General features: G+C 41.9%; 1 non-coding gene across 1 annotated transcript; it reads left to right on the forward strand.

Annotated features, from left to right (window-relative positions):
* The first annotated feature begins 7,595 nt into the window (after nucleotides 1-7,595).
* trnat-agu (transfer RNA threonine (anticodon AGU)) lies at nucleotides 7,596-7,669 on the forward strand. Its single transcript has one exon. It is a non-coding gene; the product is annotated as a tRNA-Thr (tRNA).
* The last annotated feature ends 1,230 nt before the right edge of the window (nucleotides 7,670-8,899 follow it).

The raw sequence follows: 8,899 nt of genomic DNA on the forward strand, positions 1-8,899 counted from the left end.
TAAGAATTTGGTTATAGATGCGTTATTGCTGATTTAACAGAAAAACTACAGATAAGATTGAACGGATAACAATGTTTTATATATATATATATATATATATATACGTGTGTGTGTGTGTGTGTATGCACGCTCGCGCACGCGCGCAGGAATTAATATGAAATTACATTAAGGCCCTACGCATTTCCTTGTAATGGTGGTTAAAACCTGAAAAAAAAAGCATCTTTTCACTGTAATGGTTCATATCTTTTTCGTAAGTGGGGAGATGTTTAAAAGTTGTGGGTGTCAAATGTACCTTAAAAAGAGAGTGAAGACTGTTTTGCAATGCGAGCTTGCAGGTACCAATCATGTGAATGACTAGCAGTATCAGAGTGAACTGGACATTTGAAAAAAAAAAATACATTTCATTGTGAAACAAAGACCCAAATTTCGGTTGTTATTTTTCCAATGATTTAAATTGATAAAAAAAATCTGTTTAAAATATGCCCCAGCAAATTAAAAACATATTATTTTGAATTTATTGTTTTGTAAATATCATACTACTGAAACGATCCAATGCTTGGACATTAAAGAATCGTACATTTTGACAGTTAGACAGAGTGAGACTAAATGTCATCGATAGAGTAAACTGTCCGCAAATTATTCCCGTTCGAAGTTCCTTTTTCATACGAAACATCCTTGCACGAAAATATCGAAGATGACCCAGGGAAACCTACAGCCAAAGGGAGATGGAAACTGTCACTGAAAGCCGTTGTGTGGTTTTGAAATTAAGTTGATGTAGTTTAAATTCATGGTTATTGGGAAAGTATGTAGCTGTCCAGTTGAAGGCCGATAACAATTAGTTAAGAGAAACTGTGCTTAAAGTTGTAAATCGTTTTGCTAAATGTTCACTTTTAGAGGAAAAGAATAAATTGAGTTTTTAAAATATACTGGAATTTAGTAGTTCTTTGTCACTCATAGTACGATAAATTCTGAGGCAAGGCCAGTTTCCTGGGTGTTTGGTTTGCTCAGCAGGAGGGTTTTCCACGTTGTCGGCGCAGTGTCAAGCAAAACAAAGCTGACACAACCAATTACCGCAGAATATCCTGAAAAGTTAACAGAAAAATCTCAGTGATTCCTATGGGCAGGGATTACTGAACTGCCTTGCCATGCTTCATGTGCAACAACGACATCATATTTTTTTTTGTCACTGCCTCTGAGAGTTTGTGGTGGAAGTTGCAGGAGAGGATTAAAGTTGTCAGCATTCCAATGATATGTTTCCGTTAGTCATTGTTTATCTGCAGCTGATATACTATCGTCTGGAAAATATACATTCTTGTTTAATATAGAAATGAAATCACTGCATTCTGTATGTGTTTCTATGTGTGAAAACATATATATACACACAAACACACACACACACATATGTGTATATATATTATATATATATATATATATATACATATACACACACACACACACATACAGCCAGATCTGATTACCATTGCAGTAATCGCTGAGGCTAATTGGATTTGTGTTCGCCATGTGAATTGGAAAATATGTGACCTCGGGAACAGGCAACTGCAGTTTTGCTGACGACAATAAGACAATAACTATCCGAAAGTTCAGACTGTTTGACGACGAGGAGAAGAGCGTTTGCATAGTCGGGTCTGGGCACAACATAGAGTAATCGAGTTATAGAGATGTAGAACATGGAAACAGACCCTTCGGTCCAAACTGTCCCTGGCGACCGGATATCCCAACCCATTCTCGTCCCACCTGCCAGCAACCAGCCCATATCCCTCCAAATCCTTCCTATTCATATACCCATCCAAATGCCTCGTAAATGTTGCAATTGTACCAGCCTCGACGACATCCTCTGGCAGCTCATTCCATAGACGTACCACCCTCTGCGTGAAAAGATTGCTCCTTAGGTTTCTTTTATATCTGTGCCCTCTCACTGTAAACCTTTGCCCTCTAGTTCTGGACTCCCCGATCTCAGGGAAAAGGCTTTGTCTATTTATCCTATCCATGCCACTCATAATTTTGCACACCTCTAGAAGGTCACCCCTCAGCCTCCGACGCTCCAGGGAAAACAGCCCCAGCCTTTTCAACCTCTCCCTATTGCTCAAATCCTCCAACCGTGGCAACATCCTTGTAAATCTTTTCTGATCCCTTTCAAGTTTCACAACATCTTTCCGATAGCAAGGAGACCAGAATTGCACGCAATGTTCCAACAGTAGCCTAACCAATGTCTTGTACAGCCGCAACATAACCTCCCGACTCCTGTACTCAATGTACTCAATAAAGGAAAGCATACCAAACGCCTTTTTCACTGTCCTATCTACCTGTCACTCCACTTTCAAGGAGCTATGACGCGGCACTCCAAGGTCTCTTTGATCAGCAACACTCCCTTGGACCTTACCATTCAGTGTATAGGTCCTGCTCAGATTTGCTTTCCCAAAATACAGGACCACGCATTTATCTGAATTAAACTCCATCTACCACTTCTCAGCCCATTGGTACATCTGGTCAGATCCTGCTATAATCTGAGGTAACCCTCTTCGGTGTCCACTGCACCTCCAATTTTGGTGTCATCTGCAAACTTACTAACTGTACCTGTTATGTTCGCGTCCAAATCATTTATATCAATGACAAAAGGTTGAGGACACAGCACTGATCATTATGGCACTCCACTGGTCACAGGCCTCCAGTCTGAAAAGCAACCTTCCACTACCACCCTCTGTCTTCTACCTTCGAGCCGGTTCTGAATCCAAATGGTTGGATCTCCTCACCTTGCTAAACAGTCTTCCATTGGAATATTGACGACCTCCCTTACTGAAGCACACATAGATCCCGTTAACCACTCTGCCCTCATCAATTATCTTTGTTAATTCTTCAAAAACGAATTGATTCAATTTAACGAGACATAATTTCCCACACAGCACGCCATTGCTGACTATTCATAATCAAGCTTGCCTTTCAAAATACATTAAATCATGTCTCTCAGGATTTCCTCCACAACTTACCAACCGCCGACGTTAGACTTACAGGTCTATCGTTGCCTGGCCTTTCCTGACATCCCTTCTTAATTAGTGGTATCATGTTCGCCAGCCTAGTCTTTTGGCACCTCACCTGTGATTTTCGATGACACAATTTTCAGCAAGTGACCCAGAAATCACTTGCCTCACTTTTCACAGAGTTCTGTGGTGTAACCTGATCACGTCACGGTGATTTATTAACTTTTGTCCGGTCCAATACATCCTGCACTTTCTCCTCTGTAACACGGTTTTTGTTTTCAAGATAACAACATCTATTTCCCCACAGACTACATCTTTCATGCCACAGGTTATCGATGGGGCAAGGGCAATTATAATGTGATTAGGCAAAGTTAAGATGCATAGAATGGGGTAGCAAAATGCGAGGGATGCAGACAATGGAAATGTGGAGCTGGTTTAAGGAACAGATATTGCGTTTCCTCGATAGGTATGTCTTGGTCAGGCAAGGAAGAATTGAAAAGGTAAGGGAACCATGGTTTATAACAGAAATTGCATCTCTTGTTAAGAAGAAGATTAAGGCTTATGTGTTGAGAGACAAGGTGGTTCAGAGGATGCGATGGAGTGTTAACGTTTAGCTGGTAAGGATTTAAAGAGAATGTTCAGAAGAGCAAAGAAAGGACACGAGCAGTCATCAGCAAATAGAATAAAGGACAAACCTAAAGCCTTCTGTAGGTATGTGAGGATTAAAATGATGACGAGGGTAGGAATAGGGCGAGTCAAAGACAGAAGTGGGGTGTTGAGTGGGGACTCTGTGGAGATGGGAGAAGTACTAAACGAACATTTCTCATCGTTTTCCACTCAGGTAAAGGAGAATAATGTCGGGGAGTAGAATGAGATAGCGATATTAGAATAGAAAGGGTCGATGTTATTTATGAAGAGGTGTTATCAATTTCAGAAGGAGTGAAAGTAGACCAGTCCCCTGTGCTGGTTGGGATTTTTCCGAGGATTTTCTGGGAACCTAGGGAGGAGATAGCAGAGCATTTGGCTTTTATATTTGAGTCGTCATTGTCTACAGGTTTAGTATCAGAGGACTAGAGGATCGCAAACGTTGTGCTCTTGTTCCAGAAGGACAGCAGAGATGACCCAGGTAATTATATATCAGTGAGCCGTATTTCTGATGTATGAAAGGTTTTGCAAAAGATTATAAATGCAAGATGTATAATCATCTGGAAAGCAATAATTTGATTTCAGATAGTCAACATGGTTTCGTCAAGGGCAGGTATTGTCTCACAAACCTCATTGAGTTTTTTTTATAATGTGACAAAGCATGTAGATGAGGGTAGAGCAGTTGACGTGGTTTCCATGGATTTCAGTAAATCCTCTGTTAAGGTTCCATGTGATAGGCTGTTTGAGAAAATGCAGAGGCATGGGATTGAGGGTGATTTAGTCATTTGGATTAGAAACTGGCTTCATGAAAGAAGGCAGCGAGTGGTGATTAATGGAAAATATACAATCTGGAGTCCAGTTACTCGTGGTGTGTCTCAAGAATCTGTTCTGGTACACTGCTGTTTGTTATTTTTATAAATAACTTAGACGCATCATAGGTGTATGTATGAGTCAATTTGCAGATGAAACTGAAGTCGGTGGAGTAGTAGACAGTTTGGAAATATGTTACAGGTTGCAGGGCGTCTTGGATAGACTGCAGAATTGGGTTGAGAGCTGGCAAATGGACTTCAATGCAGCTAAATCTGAGGTGATGCACTTTGGGAAGAATAACAGGAAGGCAGAGTATTGGGTCAATGGAAAGATTGTTGGTAGTGTGGATGTGAAGAGGGATCTTGCAGTCCATGTGCATAGATCCTTGAAAGTTGCCAACCAGGTTGAGAGTGCTGTTAAGAAGGCATACGGTGTGTTAGATTTCATTTGTAGAGGGATTGAGTTCCGGAGCCACAATATCATGCTGCAAATATACAAAACGCTCGTGCGGATGTATGTCGGGAAGAATGTGAAAGCATTGGAAAAAAGTGCAGAGGAGATTTAGATTAGATTGCCGACAGTGTGGAAACAGACCTTTCGGCCCAACAAGTCCACATCGACCCTCCCAACATAAACCCACGCAGACCCATTCTCCTATATTTTCCCCAGCTCATACACCTGGCAATACGGGCAATTGAGCATTGCCAATTCATCTGAACTGCATATTTTGGGACTGTGGGAGGAAACCGGAGCAAACCCACGCAGACACAGGGAGAAGGTGCAAACGCCACACAGACAGTTGCCCGAGTCTGGAATTGTAACCGGGTCCCTGGCGCTATGAGGCATCAGTGCTAACCAGTGAGCCAGCATGATGCCTGGTCTGGAGGGAAAGCCTAATGAGTAAAGGCTGAGAAACTTGGGTCTGTTCTCATCGGAAAGAAAAAGGCTCAGACCGGATTTGATAGAGACATACAAGATGATCAGAGGATTAGATGGGTAGACATGAAAGTCATTTTCCTAGGATGATGACGTCATCTTGTACGAAAGTACTTAACTACAAATTGTGATGAGTCAGATTTGAGACAGATGTCAAAGGCAGGTTCTTTACTGAGACAGTGGGGGCGCGGGATTCCCTGCCTGCCAGTGAAGTTAACTTAGCCAGATTATGGAGATTTAAACAATCCGTGGAGAAACACATGGGTGATGATAGTATTTTGCAAGGGAATGAGCTGAGATTAGTTCAAATGTCAGCGCAAAATTGAGGGCCAAAGGGCCTGTTCAGCACTGTATTCTTCTATGTTCTATGTACTATGTCCTTCCCCACAGTAAGTGTCCATACGAAGCACAGGTTTCATATCTCCCCCATCTCGAGCAGCACCTAACAGAGACGGGCTTATTGATTTTTATGGTGTCCCAGTACTCTTCGCAGACTCCTCATTTCCCTTAATGTATTTATAAAACCAGTTATGACTGACTTCAACATAGCAGCATGCTGCAATTGAGCTAAGTAGAACTCAAAACTACAATAGACTGATTCAAATTCAGACGTGTTATCCATTACACCACAGAGCCGATCCACCGTCGACTTCCTCTCATCTTTTCCATATGTAATGGAGACATTTATATCAGGCGGATACAAGATTACCAAGGTGAAGAACCAGTAAAGATAACTAACGTCATTGCATTAATTAAATACGTCACACTTTGTGAAGCAGTGCCTTTCACTGTCAAATTATACACATTCGTCTTCACGTGCCTCCTTCAGTGTTGCCTGCATGCCTGTTGGACGTTTCCATTGCTGTATTCAGAGTCACTACGCGATTACATGACCAACTCCAGTGAAATGTATTTTCATAATCTGAGTCATGGCCTCTTCCTTTCAAGACCCTGAACAAGTTCAGCGAGTAAACTCTGGTCATTTCTAGCCCGGGATCTGGAATCAGACGACTGTCACGACACCCTTATTGGTGCTGGCCGCTCACCGGAGACCAGCGCGTCAAAATGAGGCCCTGTGACCACCAGCCTGTTCTGTGCCTTCCTGCAGTACATCTGCTGAACAACATCAGATTATCACAGTTCCGCTTTCTTCACATTGAAATCCAGTGCGATAATATGAACTTTTTCGAAACTTGGAGTGAGCAACTTTGCAGCTGAAGTTTGTTATGGAGTCAACGACAGACACAAGAGTGTCTACAAGTCAGGTTGTAAGTTTTACAGTCAGCATCACAGGAGGTCCCTGTTCAGTTGTCCGAGTTTGCATCGCACAGGCCTGGATATAATTCCCACTCAGGTAATGAAGATTTATTTCTCTTTTTGTGAATTATTAGAATGAAAACAAATTTTTGCTTGCATGCAGAGCACATACCCAGATCCTGCCAGAATCGGTCAGTAATTGCTTCCATCCGTATAGAACGACAAAGGCAGCAGATACACGGGAAACGACCACGACTAATCCCCCTCCAATCATATCACCTTTCTGAGTTGGATGTACCTCGCTGATCCTTCAGTGTCGCTGAATGTAAATCCTGGAAATTCCCCTCGAGCGGTATCATGTCTGTGCTGAGGAGTTGAAAGCTAGGGGAAAATAGTTCATCCCCTCCATCATGTGGTAATTCTGGATATGCATTGAATCCTTTCGTCTGGAATAAGTTGAGACGTGGACGAAGACAGTGAAATAAAGTGATAGACAATGATGCCTGGGAGGCATAATGCAGGAAGTGAGCGCGGAACAGATGGTGCAAAACTCAATGTCGGTGCCATTGCGTCAGCTTTTACTGCCCAATGATTACACTTACTTACACATTACACCTAGTCAATTCACCACAATGACCTTGTTCCTCTTGATGTGATGTCCCCTCTGTCTGTATTAACGTGGTTCATGGGCCCCGATAGAATGAGCACCTCCTCTTTCTCCTGTCTCTTTAACCAGGTGAAAATACCAGTTTTAAATGAATGCAAGAAGAGATTATGTTTTTCTGTGCCTATTCAGTAGAGAATTTTCAGCTGTAAACTGTTTGTATTTGAAAATTCGAGGATTGATTGCAATTCTCTGAGAGCAACATTGATCCGAAAACACATGTCCAAGTTCTGTGAGGAAGTGGTTAAGCAACTCCACATATGGATGAGTAAGGGCTTCTTGACTGTGGCGCCGTGGCTTAGTTGGTTAAAGCGCTTGTCGAGTAAACAGGAGATCCTGGGTTCAACTCCCAGCGGTGCCTACTTGTTGCGTTCATATTTGGGCTTGGTGTTTCAAGTCTTTGCGAAAGTAACTCCGCGTCTTGGACTTTCACCCTGCTAAGATTTGGTGATCCACGTTAAGTTCCAACAGTGAATGCCATGTTCTTTTATATATTCCGAAATATTACTTATGTCTGTAGTTTCTTTCCATTATTCCACAAGCACTTCTGCTTCTCCTCCTCTTTTATTCCCCCTCCTTCATTCCCAGTTAGGTCGGAATAACGAGATGAGGCAGGAGGCGCTGCAGATTTGCCGGAGAATTTTGTGGTAATGGCAGAGATACCACCAGGTGATCACTCTCATTCTCTGATGTCACCGTTCAAACATTTAAACCAAACATATATACATCGTTGTGCTTCTTTATTTGTAGTGTAATTGCTTTTTTTTCCTGGTGGATTAGGAATTCTATTTTGAATTCGAAACAGTCATAATTGTTTGAGGAAGAAGTGACGACTTGCCTGGTTTGAAGTGATAGACACATTACCCGGAGAATGTGAGCCCAGTTCAACGTACTCCAGTCAGTGGGCAAAAAGCCTCTCAGCAGCTGCACACTCAAATTGTCTCGAAATGTCAGACTTTTCATCGAGCCGAAATAGGTAAAGAGCTGTATGGACAGGCAGAGTGTCGGAGAATGTGTAACAGGAAGAGGGTGAGATGGATGCGCAGAGACAAAGAGAGACGGATGGAGACACATGCTGAGTTAGACACTGAAATGACCAATTCTCTATTCGAAATTGCTGCAGACTGAGAGAAAGGAAACGAAAGAAGGCAATCATTTAAGCACAGCCTTTCACCAACTGAGAGCAACGGAAACAGCATTATAGTCAATAAAGTCCTTTTGAATTTGTAAACGTGACGGTTGTCTGTCATTGAGATATTTTGATAAAAATCCTGATTCAAGAGATAAAACTGATAATTTTCCCCGCATTATAATGTAGAAATGTATAAGTAACGGGTTTCTGTCGATCTAAAACTTTAACTCAGTTTTTCTCCACAGATTCTGTCAGGCCTGCTGAGTTTCTTCAACAATTCATGTCTTTGGTTCAGATTTACATTATCAAAGAAAAATTAAAATCAATATTCTGTTGATCGCTTCATTTTTAAAACCCATCAGAAAATAAAACTGGTTACACTCTCAGACACAAATATACACTACACCGACTATGCACATGCAAACAAGCAAAACCACTTTCAAATTTAGGCCGTGGCAG

Source organism: Chiloscyllium plagiosum, unplaced genomic scaffold (genome assembly GCF_037043375.1).
Source record: "Chiloscyllium plagiosum isolate Xiang-an unplaced genomic scaffold, Cpla_swu_hap1 HiC_scaffold_39, whole genome shotgun sequence".
Classification (NCBI taxonomy): Eukaryota; Metazoa; Chordata; class Chondrichthyes; order Orectolobiformes; family Hemiscylliidae; genus Chiloscyllium; species Chiloscyllium plagiosum.